The sequence below is a fragment of the Hemitrygon akajei genome, chromosome 18 (assembly GCF_048418815.1).
Source record: "Hemitrygon akajei chromosome 18, sHemAka1.3, whole genome shotgun sequence".
NCBI classification, from domain to species: Eukaryota; Metazoa; Chordata; class Chondrichthyes; order Myliobatiformes; family Dasyatidae; genus Hemitrygon; species Hemitrygon akajei.
In genome coordinates this window covers 49,651,016-49,674,709 of record NC_133141.1, presented here as the reverse complement: position 1 = coordinate 49,674,709, position 23,694 = coordinate 49,651,016, and positions in this window count along the sequence as shown.

The window sequence follows — 23,694 nt, the reverse complement described above, 5'->3', positions numbered from 1 at the left end:
GTCAAGGGCCTTTTGAAGATCAAAGTAAACAACATCACTGATGTCTATCCTGCCTGTTATTTCCTCGAAGAATTCCAACAGATTTGTCAGTCAAGATTTCCCCTTAAGGAAACCATGCTGACTTTGGCCTATTTTATCATCTGCCTTCAAGTATCCTGAAACCTCATCCTTAATAATGGACTTCAACAGCTTCCCAACCAATGAAATCACTCTAACTTGCCTCTAATTTCTTTTTCTTCTGCCTCCCTCCCTTCTTAAAGAGACGAGTGACATTTGCAATTTTCCAGTTCTCTGGAACCATTGTAGAATCTAGTGATTCTTGAAAGATCATTACAAATGCCTCCATAATCTTTTCAGCTACCTCTTTCAGAACCCTGGAGTGAAGTCCATCTGGTCCAAGTGATTTATCTACCTTCAAACCTTTCAGTCTCCCAAGCCCCTTCTCCTTAGGAACAGCAACTGCACTCACGGATACCCCTTGACATTCTTGAACTTCTGGCATACTGCTGGTGTCTTCCAGAGTGAAGACTGATGCAAAATCTTCTTTAAGTTCATCCCCTATTTCTTTGTCCCCAGTACTACCACTCCAGTGTCATTTTCCAGTGGTCTGATATCCATTCTCGCCTCTCCTTTACTCCATAAATATCTGAAAAAGACTTTTGGTAGCAACTTTGATATTATTGGCTAGCTAAACTTCATATTTCATCTTTTCTAGTTTTCGTTGCCTTTCATTGGTTATTAAAAACTTCTCAAACCTCTGACTTTCCACTAATTTTGGCTGAATTTGTTTGCACTGTTGTAACTATATGTTGTAACTATGTGGTTTTGTGCAGGTCTTGTAGCTTTAGTTTTTGGTCTTGTTTGTCTGGTGGATTTGGAGCTCCTTTCCGGGGAACGCACTAAGACGGTAGCGCGATATTAATGCGCAGCAGCCTCTCTGGACTCTGGATTGGGGATTGCCAAACGTTATGTGGATTTTCTGGTGTAGTCTGTTTTGTCATATGCTTTCGTGATATCATTCTGGAGGAAAGTTGTCTCAGTTTTTAACTGCATTGCATTTGTGGTTTCTAAATGACAATAAACTGAATCTGAATCTGAATTTTATACCCTCTCTTTTGTATTTACGCTGTCTTTGACTTTGCTTGTCAGCCGGTTAACTCATCCTCCCTTTAGAACACTTCTTTGTCTTTGGGATGTATTTATCCCATGCCTTCTGAGTTGGCCCAGAAACTCCAGCCATTGCTGTTCTGTTCTGATAGTGAGGAGTTTAAGCTTAGTTTTAAAGTGTGTTAATGTAGACAATTAGTACTGCCAACAAACACACTTCTGCTATACATTTGGTAGGTCTGCAAGCTTTCAAATAGTCTGATCCAGATAGTCGGTCAGTGTAACAGTATTTGAATGAGGCTCCAGTCTAATTTTGGCAGCAATCTGAATTTACAGGCAGGCAATCAAACTTCCCACGTCAGGGCATAAAGGAATGTGAGACCTGATGGATCCAGCGCTGCTTGTGAACCAGGAAACCGTAAATGTTTCCCACTGATTCTCTCCGGCAAACTGGCTATGATTATGATCCACATACATATAACATATGCAAGAGGAAAATATTAACTTGAAGTTTGCTCATTTCCACAACTTCTATCTGAAATTGACAAAACTACAGATACTCTAGTTTCTTCAAAACATTGCAGCTCCTTAAAAGTAGTTCAGAAGCACTGCCTCAAGTAGACGTCTTTCAAGCTGCATGTATTTTTGCTTGTCTTTGATTCCTGTTGAGTTTATAGATAGAGCTGCTTCAAAGGCTAAGTCTGTCATAAATCAAGCTAAATATACACCTTAATTACATTCCTCAGCTATTTTCCATACCTTTTCCCTCAAGAGATGCACTACAGCTCATCATATTAAAACACTTTCTTGTTCAATGAAGATGCAACATATCACCTTAAGCTTTGGAATAATAATTCATTTCAAAGGCAACACAACCCAAAGGTGGTTTTTAAATTATGAATCTAGTGAAATAAAGGTAGACCATAAAGAAATGGTTGCTCAGTCATCACATGGTAAAGTTACATTGTCACACTTGCTGAATCCTTGTGTTCTTCTACAAGGATTCAGTTAACAGCAGGTTCCCATCCAAATGTGTTCTATCCTGTCTTGGAAATGTATCATTGGCCCTTCACAATGGATGAGGAGGAAATTTTTCACCCAGAGGATTGCAAATAGTCGGAATTTTTGACCTGAGGGGGTTTTAAATACATTTTTGCCCCTCTCAGGTCAAAAATATATTCCAAATAAAGATTGATGGACTTTTGATATTGCAGTTAGCTCATGAAAATGACAAGGTAGAAGATCAGCCATAATCTCATTGAATGCCAGAGCAGGAAGATAAGTCATGTAGAAATTCTTTGATTTCTTCTGTTTTTTCTGTTTCAGGAAACGCCCACTTGCTTCTTCCAGTGGCAACATATGTAGTATGAAGTGCACAGTTATGGTAGGAGGAGATCAGTGGGTCATACAGGCTACCTTCCACTTCCTTAACTTCTCACACACAATATGCTCGCCCATCCCAGCAGCTGAGCAAATGTACAAGAAGCAGGTAAGTACCAGGATAACGGTGAAGAACTCTATTTTCTCCTCAGGATTCAATTACATTTTCTGATCAGATCAGGAAATGCCAAGCAGGTGCATAATCTCCATCGCCATTTGCAAGAACACCTGACGACCTAAGTCCATGGAAGTTGAGCCTGTAAAGCAGAAGAAAACAGAAGGCTGAATCACAATTCAGCATCAATATTCTTATCTCCCAGCAGAGTGGAGGATGCAGGCATTGTCTGTAGGGATATGAGGCAGGAGACATAATTTTTCATAAGGAACAAAAAAAAAACCCTTACAAGCTACATATCAATGCTTACTGCCATTACAACCTCACACTCAATATCAGCAAGACCGAGGTACTGATTGTAGACTTCAGGATGGGGAAGTCAGGTAAACACACAACAGTCCCCATTGAGGTGTCTAGGAGTGAAAAGGGTGAGCTGTTTCAACTTACTGGATGTCAACAACTCAGGCTCTATCCTGAGTTCAACATGTTGATGCAATCACAAAGAAGGCACACCAATGGCTCTATTTCATTTGGAGCTTGAGGAGATTTGGTATGTCACTAAAGACTTATGTAAATTTCTATAGCTGTATGGTGGAGAGAGTTCTGGTAGGTTCTCTTCTGGTATGGAGCCCCCAATGCACAGGGTCACAAGAGGCTTCGGAAGGTTGTAAACTCATCCTGCACAGTCACGGGCATAACCTTCCCCACCACTGAGGATATCCTGATGAGGCAGCGCCTCAAGAAGACAGCATCCATCATTAAAGACTCTCACTAATCCATACATTCCCTCATTGCTTTACTATCCTCAGGGAGGGGGTACAGGGTCCTGAAACCCCACACTCAATAGCTTCTTCCCTAATGACATAAGTTTTCTGAAGGGTCCATGAACCCAAGAAACTAACTTACCCATTCGTCTTTTGCACTCTGTCTTTACTTTTTTTTTTATCTTTTCATAACTTTTATGTCTTGCACTGCACTACTACTGCAAAACAACAAATTTCACATCATATTAAGTCAGTGATAAGAAACCTGATTCAGATTCTACCTATTCATTCTCTACACAGATATTGCAGAGCAGCTGTGGGTGTACCATCTATAAAAAGCACTAATGTTACTCTGACAGCATCTCCCAAATCTACACCTCTTCAACAACAAGGACAAGGGGAGCACCATCAGCAGCAGGCTCCCATCCAAGAGTCTTCCATCCTGACTTGGAAGTGTCTCATTACTCCTTCACTGTCCCTGAGTTTAAGATTTTGAAATTACAGATTAGCACTTTTGCTCATAGATGCAAGATGCTCAGTTTGAAAACCTTCTTGGATAGTTGAAAGTGGTCACAACCTTTGGAAACTCACCACAATCACTGGGTTGGATTAGGCTCAATCTGACCCATCAACTGTGCTCCCTCACACACTGGCTTTTTGTGGCTGCATGGATACCCATCACCATGACCATGAGCCAGACAGCAATATAGCATTTAGCGCAATCACTATCCAGTGTCAGGGATCACCAGTCGGGGTTCAATTCCTGTTGCTGTCTGAAAGGAATTTGTACGTTCTCCCCATGACCATGTGGATTTCCTCCAGGTGCTCTGGTTTCCTCCCACGTCCGGAAGACATACAGGTTAGGGGTTGGTATTGGAAGTGTGGCAACACTTGCGAGCTGCCCCCAGCACATCTTTGAACTGTGTTGGTCATTGATACAAAACACCCATTCCACAGTATGTTTTGATGTACATGTGTCAAACAAAAGCTAATCTTTAATCTCTAATGACCTGCAAATTTGGGTTATGTGTCTGATCTGCAAAAGGAAATCACATCTGAGACACATCTGTCAGCTCCACCCGAATGGCCTTGGCATATTTAAAAGCGTTGAAGTCAGTATCTATAACTTGAAACAAATTACAAATTATTTTGAGTAAAAATAGTTAATTTATTTAAACATTTAACAAGCCACTATTTATTAATTGAACCATAGGTATGTAGTGAAATAAACAAAAACCTTGGTTAAGTTTATCTTTTGATTTGGGGCTAAAAATCTCACTGGCATTGCTTTCTATGCACCTGGTGTAAAACTGAGGGATTAGATACGTGGCGCCTTCCTCCTTCCTTTGAAGCAGGGTCTTGGTCCGAAACATTGACTGTGTATTCATTTCCATAGATGCTGCCCGACCTGCTGAGTTCCTCCAGCATTTTGTGTGTGTTGCTTTGGATTTCTAGCATCTGCAGAATCTCTTGTGTTTCAAAATGAAGTATATCAGTCCCATCAACTGGGTAGATGAAGTGCCATCAGACACAACAGCGATCAATTAGCATTCCATTGCTGTGCTCTGGTACAAATCCTTGGGATGTACAAGATGCACATACTGTAGTTATCTTGCAGTTCTCAATGGAACTACCAGCTAACTGTCAGTTTGATCCTGTCCAATATTTTGACCTTGGGATATTTCCAGTTTTGTGCTTGAGGACGTCTTCCAACATAACGTTTTATAAACCCATGCTACAGATAACAGAAATGACATTCATTTATGTATCTTGTGCTTAGAAATTCTCAATATATTGAGCTGGTCTTGATTTTTAGAGAATGGTAAACCCCTGAGACAATGTTCTCTTTTTAACTTTGCAATAATAGAATCAGCTCTGATTGAAGGGAAGTCAACATTATTTCTCATAATAGATAGGTCAACTACACATGTTGAACACCGCTTTGCCCAGCCTAAAAATGAGATATCAACATCTGGATTTTGTTACAATTCTGTCTGTGATTAAGATTTTCAACTGTAAGTCAGGATTTTAACTCATTAATTCAGCACATTTGATATAGTGCATTGCAGGATTCTAGTCTGTTGCTCTATATCTCCTCTGGTTATATTTTCCCATTTGCAGCATTAACATGTGAACAAAGCACAATGATAGCACCTTGTATTGCAACGTTAAACAAGGAAAGGTAAAATTATGAAATAAATACACCTGCAGTTATCGTTTTTCCAAGAGTCTCCTTGTACTCATTACAAATACCTGGCGGATAAGAGCACAATGACATTCCTCCTCCCTATGATGAAGCTGCAGTAATAATAATCTAACCAGAAGAATCACCTCAGTGTGTGGATACTAATATTACACAGCTAAAGTGCATTCTAACTTTGTCAGTGATGAGATTGTTAAACATCAATGTCAATAAATCTGAGGATAGTCAGAACAATTAAAAACTTTTCAACAGCTTTCTTCCTCTGATTCAACCTTCACTGGGAGTAGAGCAATATGAACATTCCTTCAGAAGAGCAACAATTTCATTTGATTTTTTTCCAGACATCAGAAATGAGCATCAGTCAGACTGAACAAATAAATTCCTGCTTTCAAATGACTAGCAAAACAAGTAAGGAAAACTGAGAAGTCCTCATCTGAGGTTTCACAGTGTTTAAAGCTCCCATTCTACGTTGCAATACTAACAACTGAAGTGCCACGCCACATACGACAAATCAGTATAGTTTCGCAGGACACGACCTTCTCCCTTTGCAAGTTTAATGGGAGTGGCTGAGATCTCATAATGTGCAGCAGGGAAAAGCTGATGAGGACAATCAGGATCCCTAGGATCACCTGGATTTCTTCCCTTTGTTTAGATTTAACAGTATAGAATGCAAAACTCGTGAAGATTGCCTTGAAATTTATTATTTGTTGCTCATAAAATTTGGATGATCATTATTTGAAAGGCCACAGTTGTACTGTCACCTTATTCTGCCCTAGTGCCAAAATTATTTGTGCTTCTCATTTGCAGAAGTATTGTAGAATCATATATAATCATGGAATTGTTCTGGTACAGGCAGAGGACAAGGTTTTCTTTTACTTTACCCATCTGAAGTTAACCCCATTTCATTTCTTACATAAATAACCATTCTGCTCTTAATTTCTTCCAAAGAAAAATACATTTTAGTAAAAAACCTAATTCAAATACAGAGATTCAGAAGGAAGAGAAACAGCATGCCTCGGACATTGTGGCTGCATCCTGCAAAGTACAAAGCCATAATACAAAGTACAATACAAAACAAGCAGAGAGAAAAAAAAAAAGATTTTTCTTTCTGCTTTGGTACAATTATAGGGTGGGTATTCTTAGCATTACATCTGTTCTCTGATAAATGAAATGTTATATACTAGTATATATAGAAGTCAACTGGAACTCTTTACCTCACTGGATTTTTGTAAAATTCATTTGAAAGAAAGGAAATATATTCTGAACTTAAGCAGAAGTACAAAGCTAAGGTAATTATATTACTATGGAACAGTAAAATGTGACCAAAATTAATTAATAGACATAGACTTTTACTCTCTGTACATTCAACATTTACAACACATTCTTTTGCATAAAGTTATGCACTCTATGGCATAAAAAGAAAGTGTCTCGCTGTCTCAGTTCCAGATTCTTGCCTTGAAGTTACAAGGTTGTGAGTTCCCCTTAATTAAGACATTTCAGTCAACACTGTGCAGTACTGCATGAAACCTACTCCATCATGGATCTTCGGTCTTATTTTCTCCCTCTAGATCACATAATGGAACACATGTCATTGTTTGGAGAAGATCAGATTTGTCCTGCACAAGTACATTCACAATTTATCACCACCATATCTTTTTATCATTTTAATCTTTATATAACCCTGCTGTATGCAAACTGTCTGCTAAATTTTCCTACTTCAAAGCATTAAAAACAGTCATGTTGTTCTTGAAGCACTTTGAGTTGTTCTAGGGAGATAAAAGATGGTGTAGGCATGCAAGCTTTAAAAATTTAATTATTTATTGGTATATACATTTTCCTGATTTTTTTTATTACAGTCTCTCTTTATTTATACTAAGCTATTGGCGCCAAAACAATCAAGGGGGTGAAGCAGCCTACTGATAAACATAAGAGTTTGAAGCCTTATAGGAAGGATTAGGTGGTAAGGTGGAGATACGTCTCTACCAAAGGAGGTATAAGGCACTCCTTCCCTCTGCTAGCCTGCAGGTCACCCTTGTGCCATGTGTAGCACCCGCTTAGCCCCCTGGTCAGGGTCATGTGAAGCCGTGGGTGCAGGTGCTGGATGGTCCTCTGAGCAGCTGGTGAATAGTAAAAGTCTTGGTTTTGCGACCACTGATGTCAGGCAGACATTCCCTGAAGAGTATTGATAGTGGCTGGGTCATTTTTTTCTACAGAAATCACTTCTGTAGAAAAAAGGAATTTGCCAAGAACAATTTGCCTATGTCATATGACATGGCACATAATGATGATGATGATAGTAAGGATGCTGGGTTTTTTGCATGTGCATATTAGAAAGTTATCATCTGCTAAAGACACTTCTGGGAAATTATTCATTTCTGGGCTTGCTGCATCCATCTACATCCTGCAACCGGGTCTGCTGAATACATTGTTAATTTCATGAATAAACTATTCATTCACAAGCAGCATTATAAGAACCTTCCCCCCCCCCCCCCCCCACAATTTCTGCTTTTCACAGAGATCGCTCTCTACGTGACTTCCCTGACCATTCCCTCCCCACTGATCTACTGATCTCCCTTCTGGCACTTATCCTTGCAAATGGAACAAGTGCTACACCTGCCCCTACACCTCCTCCCTCACTACCATTCAGGGCCCCAAATACTCCTTCCAGGTGAGGTGACACTTCACGTGTGATTCTGTTAGGGTCATCTACCGTATCTGGTGCTCCCGGTGTGGCCTCCTTTATATCAGTGAGACCCAACGTAGATTGGGAGACCATTTCACCGAGCACCTATGCTCTGTCTGCCAGAGAAAAAGGGATCTCCCAGTGGCTACTCATTTTAATTCTACTTCCCATTTCCATTCCGATATGTCACTCCATGGCCTTCTCTGCTGCCGTGATGAAGCCATACTTAGGTTGGAAGAGCAACACCTTATATTGCATCTGGGTAACCTCCAACCGGATGGCATGAGCATCGATTTCTTGAACTTCCAGTAATAGCCACCCCACTCTCCTTCACCATTCCCCTTTCTCACCTTATCTCTTTAGCTACCCATCACCTCCCTTTGGTGCTCCTCCCGCTTCTCTTTCTTCCATGGCTTTCTGTCCTCTCCTATCGGATTCCCCCTTCTCCAGCCTGTTATCTCTTTCACCAATCAACTTCCTAGCTCTTTACTTCAACTCTCTCCCTCCCAATTTCACCTACCACCTTGTATTTCTTCATCCCCTCTCCCCATCTTCTTCCTCTGACTTTAGAGGACATTACTTTGTTTCATGCCTACTCAACTGCATTTAAGAATCTAGGAATTCCAGCTGTTGCCTGTTATCTCATAAATAAAGGAGGCATCCACTCCCTTAAGGTGTTAGAATTTACCTTTAAGAATAGATGCCTGTTCAACTTTCTTCCCTTCTAAAGGAGAAGATGTCTTGTACTGGCTGCTTGTTAGTTTAGTTATAATGAGTCCTGGCTGTAAACATGAAATGGAATCTATGCCAATCCCTTTTGGCTGCCACATAAATAACGCGGCATTCACAATCATCCTCCGCGTGACCAAGCCACTGTGTTACTTCTGGAAATTGAACTATGAAATCTGGCGAATAAGATCTGATTGTAATACAGTGTGCCACAAACAGAAAATGCTGGAGGAACTCAGCAGGTCAAGCAACATCTATGGAGGGGAGTAAGCACTCAACATTTCAGGATGGGACTCTTCATCCTGGTGTATTATGACAATAAATGAGGGTGACCTGATCATGACTTGGCAATGAACTGACAAGTGATAACAGAATATTGTTTAAGAATCATTGGATGTTGCTGCAATATGTTTTATTGATAGTGCATTTTGGATCAACAACATTTGGATGATACTGACAGTGAATATTTATAATACATATTTGGAGTGCCAACCAATAATGTTGCCTTATCCTGTATAGAGTGAAGCTTCCTGAATATTGTTTTAGCTGTCTTCATGAAGGATAGCAGTGAGTATCCTATGTCTTGTGTCTTACCACTGATGGAAACATCCTGGGGAGTTTGGTAGTGAACCATTTTCTACAGAATAGTTAGACTGTAGCCTGTTCTTTTGCAGCATTGTGTTGACCTTGTAAGTTGAAATAAGTTTCTGATTGCTGTTAACATCCCCACCCCTAATCTCCCAAACCAACTCCCATCCCAGAAACTTGGTTCGTGGTAGATTTAATAATGACAATGCAATTGAATTGCCATGGACAATAGCTATTTTTGGAGAGGGTATGGATATCATTTGCTATCTATCAACATGAATCACACTCAGCTCAGATGTTGTGGGCAAAATTTCATGGAGTCCAGAGTAATTGTTGTTCCTGTGCTGTGTTGTTCTATTTTCTATGAATGTCACCCAGATATTGCTGCTTACGGGCATGCATTGTTCATTTTCTGAAGAACTGCAGATACAATTGATCACCAGCACTATAAAATCCAAACTTCTGACATGATGAAGGAAAGGTAACTGAAGAAATATTTGAGGTTTATTGGGCTTAGGACACATCTCTGATGAAATGCAGACTGTTGTGGGATATACCGTAATTCTGTTGAGCTGCTGGTCTACAACCCTTTACCTTTGTCTAACTTTATGATGCTAAGCCCACTCCAAGTCTACCTTGTTCAGTATGCTGCCAATGTGAATGCTGCAGATTGGACGGTGTCAATTTGAAGATGTGGTGTTTAACCAACTGCTGTGCAATTCTTCATCTGTAACAGGTAAATTAATGAGAATACAATCAATGAGGTTTCACCCTCATGTGGCTTCTCTTGTCATCTGTTGCAGGTTCAGTTTCCACTTATTTTGTTTAGAGCTCGTCAGCTTGGTGCAGCTGATCTATTCTTGTTTATGCATTTTGACATCCACCATTGAAGCAAATTTGGTGTTATTGCTACCATCCCAAGTAATGTCCTACATGGAGGAAAATTGACTTAACAGTGAAACAGAGTGGCACATATGGAACAACAAGAGGAACCCTTGCCTGAATTTAACTTAGATCTCCAAACCTTCATGGAGCAATTGTTGAGAACTTCAAGAGGAACTTCCTCCCAGTTTTACGCTGTTATACCACAACCTCTATAAACAGTCCTTCTTGGGGCATCCATTGCTGGAAGTAAATTATTTCAATGGCACACTGACTAGCTGATTCTCTTGTCTACAGTATTGCTCTAAACATGAATCCTTCCTGTGCCTGGTCTGCTGCTATTGAAGTAGGTCATGATATGCCAATTGCACATGTTAGTGGAGACTCTGGATAAACTACCTCATTTACTGAAAAGTGTTATATATTAAATACTCAGACAATCCCACAACCATATTCAATCTGTCTTTTTAAAAAGTAAACTTATTTAGTTCTCTCCTACTTCAATCAATTCAACTGAACTTTTCTTTCACAGCATTTGTCAAGTCTCATAGCTGCAAGAATGTACGTGATCTAACTCTATTACATTTTATATTGAGCAAGTGTGCACAAACAAGAACAATGTGGCATGAATCTATGACATTTATCACCAGCATGCATCAGTGAAAGACACTCATTTGTTTGATATAATGAAATTGATTTAGCTTTTTCTTAACAATTTGCTAACGAAGATTCGTTTTTCAGCATATATTCACTTCTAAGCTGCCTGCTTTTGTGAATTTGTTAGTGAAATGTTAATTAAACAGCAAAATAGGCATTATCTCAGTTTTTACTCACAAATGAAGTTGTGATCTGAGGATTCTATCTTCTATCTTGGCAGCGACCTGCTTCATAGATTCTCTTAAAAACATATCTGATTTGTTTTATCAGAAGATTTTTGCAGCATAATACCATTTTACTCAAGATCAAGAAATCAGAAGTCAGAAAATTAGAAAACTTTGAATGAAATTTTATATCTCATTTTCTGTTTCTTATTATCAGATTTTTTTACTATCTCATGTCAAGCTAGGTCATAGTCAAAGATCAACATTTGTTTTGCAGATGCTATACTCAAAGTTCTCCAAAATTACTGATAATCCTATCATGGCTGACAATTTTCATACATTTTGCCATGACTGGACACTTGTAAACCGTGTGCTCCCAATGCCTCTTAGATTTCCATTTCTCCCTCCTGGTATTTTGATTCTTCTCTCTATTTTCGGTGTTACTCTTGGTCAGCCTTTCCAATTATATCACTGCCATTACCCATTTATTTTTGACCTTTCCGAGCTTCAGCCTCCCAACTTCTACCTGACCACTCCCTCCTGTCCTTTCCATTTTCCTGTCAAGGTGCTGGACTCAAAACCTCTTAGAGTTTTAGCCTTTGTTACTCATTTATCTGATTTCTCCTTCTCTTCCTTTCTTAGGTTCAGTAACCCAATTTCTATTAGAACCCATGGACAGTGTCTCAGGGACATTTGTTCAATATCAGGAGTTAGTAACAAAATAATTTTGTCTTAGCCTACATGGTAGAATTTGGACAAAACAGCAGTTACAATGTACTTTAACATTTGTCCATTGTAACTGATTCCATCTTCTCTTCTTCAATTTTAACCCTAGAACTCACAGACAGTAAGAACACATCTTCAGATGACAATGAAGAAGACTATTTGAATCATTGTGTTCTGACAACTTTTGGGGGAACTATCCAATTAATCCTATTTCCTCTTATTATGCAACATTATCAATTTTAAATATGAGGTTTAGAATCTAATAATCTCAGTAATCAGATGATGTGAGTGAGGAGGACACTCATGGCAGCAAGAAGAGGATTTGGGTCCAGAAGGACCTGTTTTAAATGTTCCTAACTTACCTTGAGTAGCAGCGGGAACAGGATTAATTTTTTACAACACGGTGAATATCTGAATGTCTGAAGCCTTTTTTTAAATGTTTTTAAATGTAATGCATTGTACTGCTTCTGCAAAGCAACAAATTTCAGTGATAATAAACCTGATTCTGATTCAGGTCGATTAGTGATCAAGTGAATGGCATTTTTACAGAAACCTGGGACTAAACAAGTATCTTGGCCAGTTTATTCTAATACAACCTCAGAACTTCCAATGTTGACTTATCATGAAAGTGTACATAAGCTCATTCATTTAAAAAAAATTGAATATAAAGGCATAAGGTAGCAAAGGAAATACGTACAACTGTGAAGATAAGATTATGACTGACAAACTGAAAACAAAATAAAGCACTTTTGATTTAATTTACCCATATCCCAAATTTACATTGGTACTTAGTTGGCTGCACATAAAAAAAGCCCTGTTAAGGAGCATTTTCCACCATCCATAGTTCCATTTTAAAATTTTACTGCTGAAACCAGACATATACATACCAAAAAGACAGCTCTGACTCAGAACCCTCAGACCATTGTGAAAATAAAAATACCCCAGGGTATTTCACTGAGAGAAATGTTATGGAAAACATTACCAAATTCCAACCAATAGCAGATAAAAAGTCTTTTCGCATATAGGTAATCTGAGTTACTGTGTTGTTGGTATCTTTAGATTGCATTGAAAGTGAACAGAAATCAAAAAAAAAAATCTGCAAATGATAGCCAAGAAAAAAAAAGATTGGTTAAACTGCTGTTATTTTAACGGTTCTCAAGGAATTTATTTTTGCAGTACTTCTTCCCGAATCTTTGCTACATTGCTCTGAATGTACAGCACTTGATTCCAGTGCCAAGCTTGTGGGGCCTCACTGAATGTGCAGGCTCACTCCTTGATGTTGACTCATAACAATGGAAAACTGGAGGGAGGAAAGGAAATAAAGTCTGTGATGTGGATCACTGACACGTCTACAGTAAAAGCTCATCCCCCTCACTTGAAGCAGGGCAGGGATCTGTAGCAACTGCACTGCTAGTTTAAGAAAGATACACAGTGAGTTCTGTAAGTAATCTTATATTAAATATTAAGGCACATCTAAAGCAGTGCCTGGAAGAAAATGTTATAAGGTAATTTGGGTGTTCAAACAACATACAGAACTGAAACAGGAGTTATTTTATGCTTATACCAAGATAAAGAAGAAACATTCTTTAGCATACTAAATACATAGGGGAATCAAAAAAAAAGTTGGATTTCTTTTAGATTTATATAGAAGCTTATTTTAAAGCTTTTTTGACACTAATAACCAGAGATTCTACACATGATGAACATTTCAAAGTGAGAATGAATGCAAGGTACAAAGTAATCACCAATACATGGCTACTGAAACAATCTTGAATGTTTTGTATAACTGTAATAGTTTATAACTGATTCTGTCTGGGAACGTCCATTCTTCCTGTTGTCATCAGATTCCCATTCATTTGCCTGTTAGTCATAGGAGAAAAACAACCACAATGATTCCCCCTCCCATCCCCCAACCCACTTTCAACTGGATAAGCTATTTGTGGGACTGCTTACAAAAAAACTGGGAGGGCTGGGAGTTTTCCCAGTGTTCTAAGAAATGCTGGGATTGATTTATAAACCTTCCATTTTGCTTTCATGTGCCCTTTAATAAGAGCTGAAATTAAGTTAATATGTGGAAGTAAAACTGATTTGTTCCAGACGTATTAGGGTCAATTTCAGCAAGCCAAAATCAACATTTATGGTAGTGTGAAGGGGTTTGAAATGATGTCAGTGGACTTGCAGCCCTGTTAAATCCAACATTTAGTCTGCTGCCGCACCTAGAAATAATTATTTCTGGGAGCAAGGTGTCTGCTTGTTCAGTCAGTAGGTCCATTTTAAAGTGGAAATCATGACTTATAATTTATAAAATAATTGGTCAAAATGATCTCAAAACATTATAAACATACCTTAGGTGATTAATATCTTGTTACTGGCCCTAAGTTTTCCTATAATTGGCCTAAATTTTCTTGTCACATTCTTCACAATTTAATTAATGTGTTGATTTCTCTTTTATATTAATTACTTAATATTGGTCAAGGAGCACACTAAACCAAAGGTTTTCTCTAAGTCTTTCATGGTTTACCGCTGTGATATTAGGACACTTTTTCTCAGGTAGCCACATTGAGAAATAGACATCCAATCAAGCAGACTGATCCTCAATTCAATGCTGCAGACCACCAAACTGAGCGCAGCAGGATTACTGGGGTTAAGGGTGCCATGTGGGGATGGTTTTGAGGGTTTTAGATTACATGAGGAAGCAGCAAGCAAGGCAAAAGAGAACAAATCAGCTTTTGGGGACAGTTCTTCACTGTGGAGCAAGGTATTAGATGAAACCTCAGGACAAAGGTGGCTGCCATCTGGTGTAAATACAATCTGAGTCTCATACTATAGTATGGAGAAATTGTCAAGAGCTATCAAAGCCACCAAGTCCCTGTCCTTTTATGAAGAATGAGGGGTGATCTTATTGAAACATATAAGATCATGAGGAAGTATAACAGGGTAGATGTTGAAATGATTCCACTTGTAGGATAATCTCGACAAAAAAAGAGACATGGTTATAAGATTAGAGGGTGCTCAATATAACTGAGATGTGTAGGACCATGTGGCAAATCTCTGGAATTCTCTGTCCTAGACGGTTGTGGATTGAAATCACTGGGGGTCCTTAAGGAGGAAGTTGATCATTTTTTGAAAAGGTCAGGGAATTGAGCGCTATGAGGAGCTGACACAGAAGAGGCAAGACCTGGGCAGATTAACCATGATCATATTGAATTGTGGGGTAGATTTGAGGAACTGAGTAGCTTACTCCTGTTGCTATTTTCTGTGACACAAGCTCCTTCCCAGCTGCATGGGTGATACTAACTTTACCTCAGTACTAGAAAAATAATTACAGAAGGTGAAGATCTGCAGTAAAAACAGAAATTAGAAGCACCAACAGACCAAATAGGAGGCATTTTGTTAGTCTTCTTTTTTTAATTTATTTTTTTTAAAGTTTCTACACTATAACAGAAAAAACCCACCAACAAAATGGAGATTTATAGTGTGAAAACGAATGTGTCTAATATACAATTCATAAAAATACATAAAAAGCACCCAAAATGAAATCATATAAAGTTAGTATCCTCCCCACCCCCCACTACAAAACTCCAAGCCAACCAATAGAATGTAAAGTTAATCAGAGCTTTCATCACCACAGAGCTGTAAATATATAAAAAAAGTATAATACGTACTACCTAAGCTATAATGTATTTCACAACAAAAAAAAACCGTAAAACTTTGCCAGAAAAAAAAGCTGAAAGTAAGGGATTGTAGTACAAAGAAAACAAACAGGCCATTAATTTAAAGAGGAATTATGAAAATATTCAAGAAAAGGTCCCCAAACCTTATGAAACTTTAAGTCCGAATTAAGAAGTGAATAATGAATTTTTTAAAGGTCTAAACAGGACATAATATCTTTAAGCCATTGAGCATGAGAGGGTGGGGCAACATCTTTCCAGCTAAGAAGAACTAACCATCTAGCCCAGGGGTGGGCAAACTTTTTGACTTGTGGGCCACAAAGGGTTCTAAAATTTGACAGGGGGGCCGGACCAGGAGCAGATGGACGGAGTGTTTTGGTAATACACCTCATAAGAGAAAATAAAATATCATGGGATATGTAGAAAACATGTGCTTTAATTTCAATTGAAAATGAGCAAATGCATTACAACAAAATATCTGTCTTTGCAGTCCCATGGTATTTAGCTATTTATTGAAATGACTTTTAAAACACTGAAAATTAAATGAATAAAATACAGCTTTTTTTAATAGTAACAGTTATTATTTTAAAGCACTGAAAATTCTGTTATCCTTCAAGATATTATCATCATCACTCTCCTCCTGATTGTCTTTATTTCAAAAACGGTAGGAGATGCAGGTCTACTTGTCCTGCTCCTTCTTATTCAATTGTCCCCTGTGCCAAAACTCAACAACGACCAGCACAAGGACAGAACAGTGACAGCGAGCCAGTATGCGGAGCGCGTTATTTGATCTGGAGCGCATTTTTTATTTTGAGAACGTACATGCACCTGCGCACTACTCATGTCCATCACTTAACAGAAATGACATGTAACATGTAAGGCTTATTGAAAAAAATAACGCCAGAATTGCGGGGAAAAACGTTAACAAGGTTTATTAATATAATTTCATCAAGTTCTGCGGGCCGGATTAAAAAGCTTAACGGGCCGCATATGGCCCCTGGGCCGTAGTTTGCCCATGCCTGATCTAGCCAAAAGAGATGCAAAAGATGCAAAAGATAATGTTCAACGTTTGGAGAGAATTTTGGGGAGATTTTTTTTTAACTTTATCCCATATTCTTAACTGCCATTTTGAACCTAACCCTTTGATTGGCACCTTGGGTGAAGTTGCTCTTCTGAAACATTAATTCAGTTTCTCTTTCCACAGATGTTGCCTGACCTGATAAGTGCTCCCAGCATTTCTGATTTTTTCTCACTATTTGTGGCTAATCATTGTGCCAGGCAGTTGATAAGGAGGTCTGCCCCAGGAGAAACACCTAAATCTTCTTCCACATGGACAAAGTTAGCCAGGATCAAACTTTACTTGTACCACTGGTGCCAAAGCGCCATGAATTCAACTTGAGTGCTGGCATTAGGCTGACATCTTTCTCAACAGAAAACCACTCAACCCCCTCAAAATCCACCTTATGTACAATCAAGATTAGGTCTGTGCCTGATATGTTAGTCCTGTTTCTATCTCCACATATGCAGCCTGAACTGCTGAGTGTTCTCATCCTTTTCTGCCTTGTCTGGATCTCCTTGTGTGCTTATCCACACTGTCTGCAAAGGGACTTCAATGGATGGTGGAAATCCACAGAGAACACGTATCCCACACCTTTCACAAATGACTCATGATTCCAGGCAGGGTCACAGAGATGTCGGGAGATCAACATACAGAATGATGGACATATAGTTCCAAGTGTATTTTACAAATGGATCTAGACATGGTTATCTGATAGTGTCTCTGAAGACATAATGCCCAACAGGATATTAAAAATATCTGCGAACGTCAGTCTTGCTCAGTAGCAGGGTGCAGCAGTGAAGCCGAGACTGAAAATTTGTTATTCATTTTTGCTCTTTTAGAAGCTCCTGAGTTGTTTGAAAGAAGTGAGTTAATTGACATTATCAGAGAAATGCTCCTCCTTCTCCAATCTTAGTAAAATAGAACAATTTGACATTCCCATTTGTATCCATTATTGCTTTGGTCTTGTAAACAATGCAAAAGATATAATGCCAAGTGTGCTGAGTTTCCAATACAGGGCTAATAAAGCAAATTCAAATTTAAAATTGAAAAAGCTATTTATTGTTGTGAACTCTGAGCCATGTAAATTGCCCATCATACTGCCAATTTGGTCTAGATTCAATGTAGAAGCTTAAAGTAAAGGAATTTTTTTGCATTGACCTGAAACGTTAACTTCGTTTCTCTCGCCACACATGCTGCCAATCGTCCTCATCATTTCTATCACTTTCGTAACAAATAATTTATGGATCAATTTATGGAAAGATTCATGTAAAAGGAATTGGAGTATGTCAATGATTGGCAGTTGTAATAAATATTTTATAGTTAGCTTTAATTTGGTGTTGTATAAGTTCTTGAAGTGTCTGACAAAATATATAAATACTTTGAGTAGAATGCAGATGAAACTGTATAACAATTTTCTTCATTATCTACATAACATTGAACTCTGAGTTTTGCATGGCTCTGAAGAATACTTGTAAACTTCCTTTCCCTGGAATTTAAAGGAACGATATGACTCAAAGAGTAACCCTCAGAAAAAAATGGAATCCTGTGGGTAGAGTATTAATTGTTTCAAAAATGTCTGAAGGTTTCTTTGACTCTACTCAGTTCATTCTTCATACCACAGTGCAGGGTGGAGATATATCGTGGTATATTACTAATCTGTCTGAGGTTCCACGTTCAAGTCAATGTGAACACAAATATCCAGCTTCCCAGTTAATTCCATGACTTAAGTAGTTTGGGTCTTTTTTTTTTGCTGGACTGCTGCAAAAGCTATACAGAGGTGTTATAGTTTGAGACACCAGCAATATTGGCAACAGCACTCCACCAAGGTTGGAAAGCTGAGGAAAAGAGCTTTCATGTTTCATGGGGCTGACAGTGGTTAGGTGTGATGGAGTAAGAAAGGAGAAGCAGTTGGTTGATATCAGTATCTCACTCATTGGGACTGGATAATAATTGGTTACTAAGGTGCAAGACAGTTTTGATTGGGGTTGTTCTGGAATCACCATGGAAGAAAATGGCTTAGAGCAAACAGAATGTAATGAGGGGCATCCGAGAGGAGAGGTAAGAATTTACTATAATGGGTACAACCTGAAGCACACTTCAAATGTTGGACTCCACCTACCATATCTGCATAAATAAAATATTCTTCACATGTCAAAAGACATCCTTCTTCATACATGGTCCATGCAACACGAGAGGAAGAAAATCATGGCATTTCCATCTAGATGTATGTTGTCCGGTGCATCTTTCAATTATAAGATGGAAATTTGAAATCAGTGCCATTTGATTTTAAACTTAAGTGATGTCATTTAGCTAATTGAATGGGATGATGCTTGGCTTTCTCTCAATTCATCTTCTTGTGTTTGCTGTGTAACAGTGGCTCCTTTAATCCTATGTAGTTATGAAGTGCAGATCTCATGTGTTAAAGAATATTTCTTTACTGGCCATTTAAAGCAAATCATAGAGTGAAAACATGCTGCATATTATTAGGAAAAACAAGCTATTAAGTACTTCGCTCTACAACTGATTATTATTTTTCAGCTTTCTCATGGATTTCGTGTGTGTGACAATTGAAGATTGACTCATTTCCACATTACATTTTAAAATTACCTAAGTGTTAAAGTTCAAGATAAAGTTATTTGAAATGTAAAAATGCTCATGCTGTACTATACAGATTACTCTAAAGTGTGATACTCAGTTTTATACAATATGGCTCTCCAAACATTTTAGAGTGAGCACACTATGTCAGGCATGTAACATTAGCCCACCAACTGCTAATGCCAGACCAATTTTAATTGAATCCAGATTTTTCAATTTAAATGCTACCAATGAAGTTACACTGAATAAACAAAGTAGAAAGTCAAAAATTTCATGAAAATTATTATATTTTGACCACACCTTGTTAAAAAAAAGAAAATATTGTATACTTAAAATGCAAAAGAAGTGATTATTACAATAATGGCTGTACAATACATATGTTTTAAGAAAGAAATGGCTTTTGTTCTTTTTTCTTCATGCAGATCCGTCATGAACACAGCGTGTGTTACATGTGGCACTAAGTGAAGCAATTGCAACAGTGGCTGAAGCATTTGTACCACTGTACATATCCATTACCTGTCACAGTCTGGAACTCACAGGTCTGAGAAAATAACTGCCTGCAAAGAGTGTTAAAGATTTCCTTCAACAGTTTTAGTGCAATGGTCCTTTAGTCAGTAATAAAACGGGTAGAAAAAACAGCAGCCGCTGCATGTCTAAATCTCTATTTAGTGGATGAGTCAGTGTTTCCATGAGCAAGAGAAACAAAGCCTGCTCCTGCTTAAGTGAAAGGCCCATCTCCACCTGATATGCTGCTGGGGAGTCTACTCATAAATCAGGCCCTCTTATCCTTATGGATGATACTGGTGCACTAGGGTCTTGCCATGTTAAGAACTGCAGAGGGATCTGGTTGCAGTTGTAAATAAATTGGATGCAATCATTTTCTAGAAGCCACAAAAGGACATTGATTTGGGAGCCATTGATAGTGTGGACATAGATGGGTATTGCGAGAATTGGGTAGGATTTTGGGCCAAAGTGATAGGTGCCAGAATTAGATTAGGGTCACCTAGGCAGAGGATTAGGGGTCAGTGTGCAGAGAGGTTCACTACCTGGACTGGACGACTTTAATTGTGGGAAGACATTTGATGGGATGGGTTGTTTTCCCTATAGTGAAGGGTGTTCTGATAGAGGTACTTACACCCAGTGGCTACTTTATTAGTTACGTCTATACACCTACTCATTAATGCAAATATCTAATCAACTAATCACATGACAGCAACTCAATGAATAAAAACATGCAGACATCGTCAAGAAGTTCAGTTGTTGTTCAGACCAAACATCAGAATGGGGGAAGAAATGTGATCTAAGAGACTTTAACTGTGGAGTGATTGTTGGTGCCAGACAGGGTGGTTTGTGTATCTCAGAAACAGCTGATCTCCTGGAGTTTTCATGCATAATATCTCTAGAGCTTACACAGAATAGTGTGAAAACACAAAAAAAAGAATCCATTATACGGCAGTACTGTGGACAAAAACACCTTGTTTAAGAGAGAGGTCAGAGGAGAATGGCCAGACTGATTCAAGCTGGCAGGAAGGTGACAGTAACTCAAATAACCACACGTTACAACAGTGGTGTGAAGAGCATCTCTGAATGCACAACACATCAAACCTTGAAGTGGATGAGCTACAGCAGCGATTGACCACAAACATACACTGTATGAGAACTTTATTAGGTACAGGAGGTACCTAATTGTAAATTATAGTGAGCATAAGTAGGGATAAGAACATAAGAACATAAGAAATAGGGGCAAGAGTAGGCCATCTGGCCCATCGAGCCTGCCCCGCCATTCAATAAGATCAAGGCTGATCTGTCTGTAAACTCAGGTCCATCTACCTGCCTTTTCCCCATAACCCTTAATTCCCCTACTATGTAAAAATCTATCTAACTGTATCTTAAATATATTTAGTGAAGAAGCCTCAACTGCTTCCCTGGGCAGAGAACTCCACAGATTCACCACTCTCTGGGAAAAACAGTTTCTCCTCATCTCCGTCCTAAATCTTCTCCCCTGAATCTTGAGACAATGTCCCCTAGTTCTAGACTCACCTACCAATGGAAACAACTTTCCTACTTCTATCTTATCTATCCCTTTCAAAATGTTGTATGTTTCTATAAGATCTCCTCTCATTCTTCTGAATTCCAGAGAGTATAGTCCCAGGCGACTCAATCTCTCCTCATAGGTTAACCGGAGACCAGAATTGCATGCAGTACTCCAGGTGCAGCCTCACCAGTACCCTGTACAGTTGCAGCATAACCTCCCTGCTCTTGAATTCAATCCCTCTAGCAATGAAGGCCAAAATTCCGTTTGCCTTCTTAATAACCTGTTGTACTTGCAAGCCAACTTTTTGCGATTCATGAACAAGTACTCCCAAGTCCCTCTGCACAATAGCATGCTGCAATCTTTCACCATTTAAATAATAATCTGCTCTTCTATTATTCCTTCCAAAGTGGATGATCACTCATTTATCAATGTTGAATTCCATCTGCCAGACCTTGGCCCACTCACTTATCCCTCTGCATACTCTCCATGTCCTCTGTATAATTTGCTTTTCCACTCAGTTTAGTGTCATCAGCAAATTTTGCTACGCTACACTCAGTCCCCTCTTCCAAATCATCAATGTAAATGGTAAACAGCTGCGGGCCCACCACCGACCCCTGCGGCACCCCACTCACCACTGACTGCCAACCGGAGAAACACCCATTTATACCAACTCTCTGCCTTCTATTGGTTAACCAATCCACTATCCATGCCAACACACTTCCTCCGACTCCATGCATCCGTATCTTATTTATAAGTATCTTTTGCGGCACCTTATCGAACACCTTCTGGAAATCCAAGTATACGACATCCACTTGTTCCCCTCTCTCCACTGCACTCATTATGTCCTCAAAGAACTCCAGTAAGTTTGTCAAACAGGACCTGCCCTTTCTGAATCCATGCTGCATCTGTCTAAGGGAACTATTCCTTTCTAAATGTTTCGCTATTTCTTCCTTAATGACAGCTTCAAGCATTTTCCTGACTACAGATGTTAAGCAAACTGGCCTATAGTTACCCATCTTTTGCCTACATCCTTTTTTAAAAAGTGGTGTGACATTTGCTGTCTTCCAATCTACCGGGACCTGCCCAGAGTCTAGAGAATTTTGGTAAATGATTACCAACACATCTACTATAACCTCCGCCAATTCCCTCAGCACCCTGGGATACATCCCAGCAGGACCAGGGGACTTATCTACCTTTAGGCCCTCTAGTTTGCTCATCACTATCTCTTTAGTGATAGTGATTTTATCAAGGTCTTCACCACCCATTTCGTCCATAACATCATTCTTTGGCATATTAGACGTGTCCTCCACTGTGAAGACCGACACAAAATAGTTGTTCAATGCCTCAACCATTTCCTTATCACGCAATATCAATTTCCCCTTCTTGTCTTCCAAGAGACCTACGTTGACTTTAGCCATCCTCTTCCGCTTTATATATTTATAAAAACTTTTGCTACCTGTTTTTATATTTTGTGCTAATTTACTTTCATTCTCTATCTTCTCTTTCCTTATTTCTTGTTTAGTTGTTCTTTGTTGCTTTTTAAAGTTTTCCCAATGCTCCAGGCTCCCAGTACTCTTTGCAACTTTGTATGCATGAGCTTTTAATTTGATACTATCTTTTATTTCCTTAGTTATCCAAGGCTGGCTCTCCCCACACTTACTGTCCTTACTTTTGACTGGAATATACTTCTATTGAGCACTGTGAACAATCTCTTTGAAAGTATTCCACTGTTCCTCAACTGCCCTACCAAATAGCCTGTGCTCCCAATCCACATTAACCACTCCTTCCTCATCCCATTGTAATCTCCCTTGTTCAAGCATAATACACTAGTTTTAGATCTAACTATTTCATCCTCCATCTGTATGTGAAATTCAATCATTCTATGATCACTCTTTCCAAGAGGATCCCTGACTACAAGATTGTTAATCTTACCTGTCTCATTACACAGGACTAGATCTAAGATCACGTTTTCCCTTGTAGGTTCACTAACATGCTGCTCAAGAAAGTCATCACGGATGCATTCTATGAAGTCCTCCTCAAGACTTCTTTGTCCAACCTGATTCACCCAATCTATATGGAACTTAAAATCCCCCATGACAACTGCCGGTCCTTTCTTACAAGCCACAGTTATTTCTTGGTTAATCGGCTCTGCCACTGCAATATTTTTATTAGGTGACCTATAGACAGCTCCCACCAGTGATTTTTTTTCCCTTTTACTATTCTTAGTCTCTACCCAGATGGACTCAACATTTTGCTCCGTAGATCTTATATCATCTCTCACAATCGCCCTGATCTCATACTTAATTAAGAGTGCCAATGATAGTCAGAATCATTT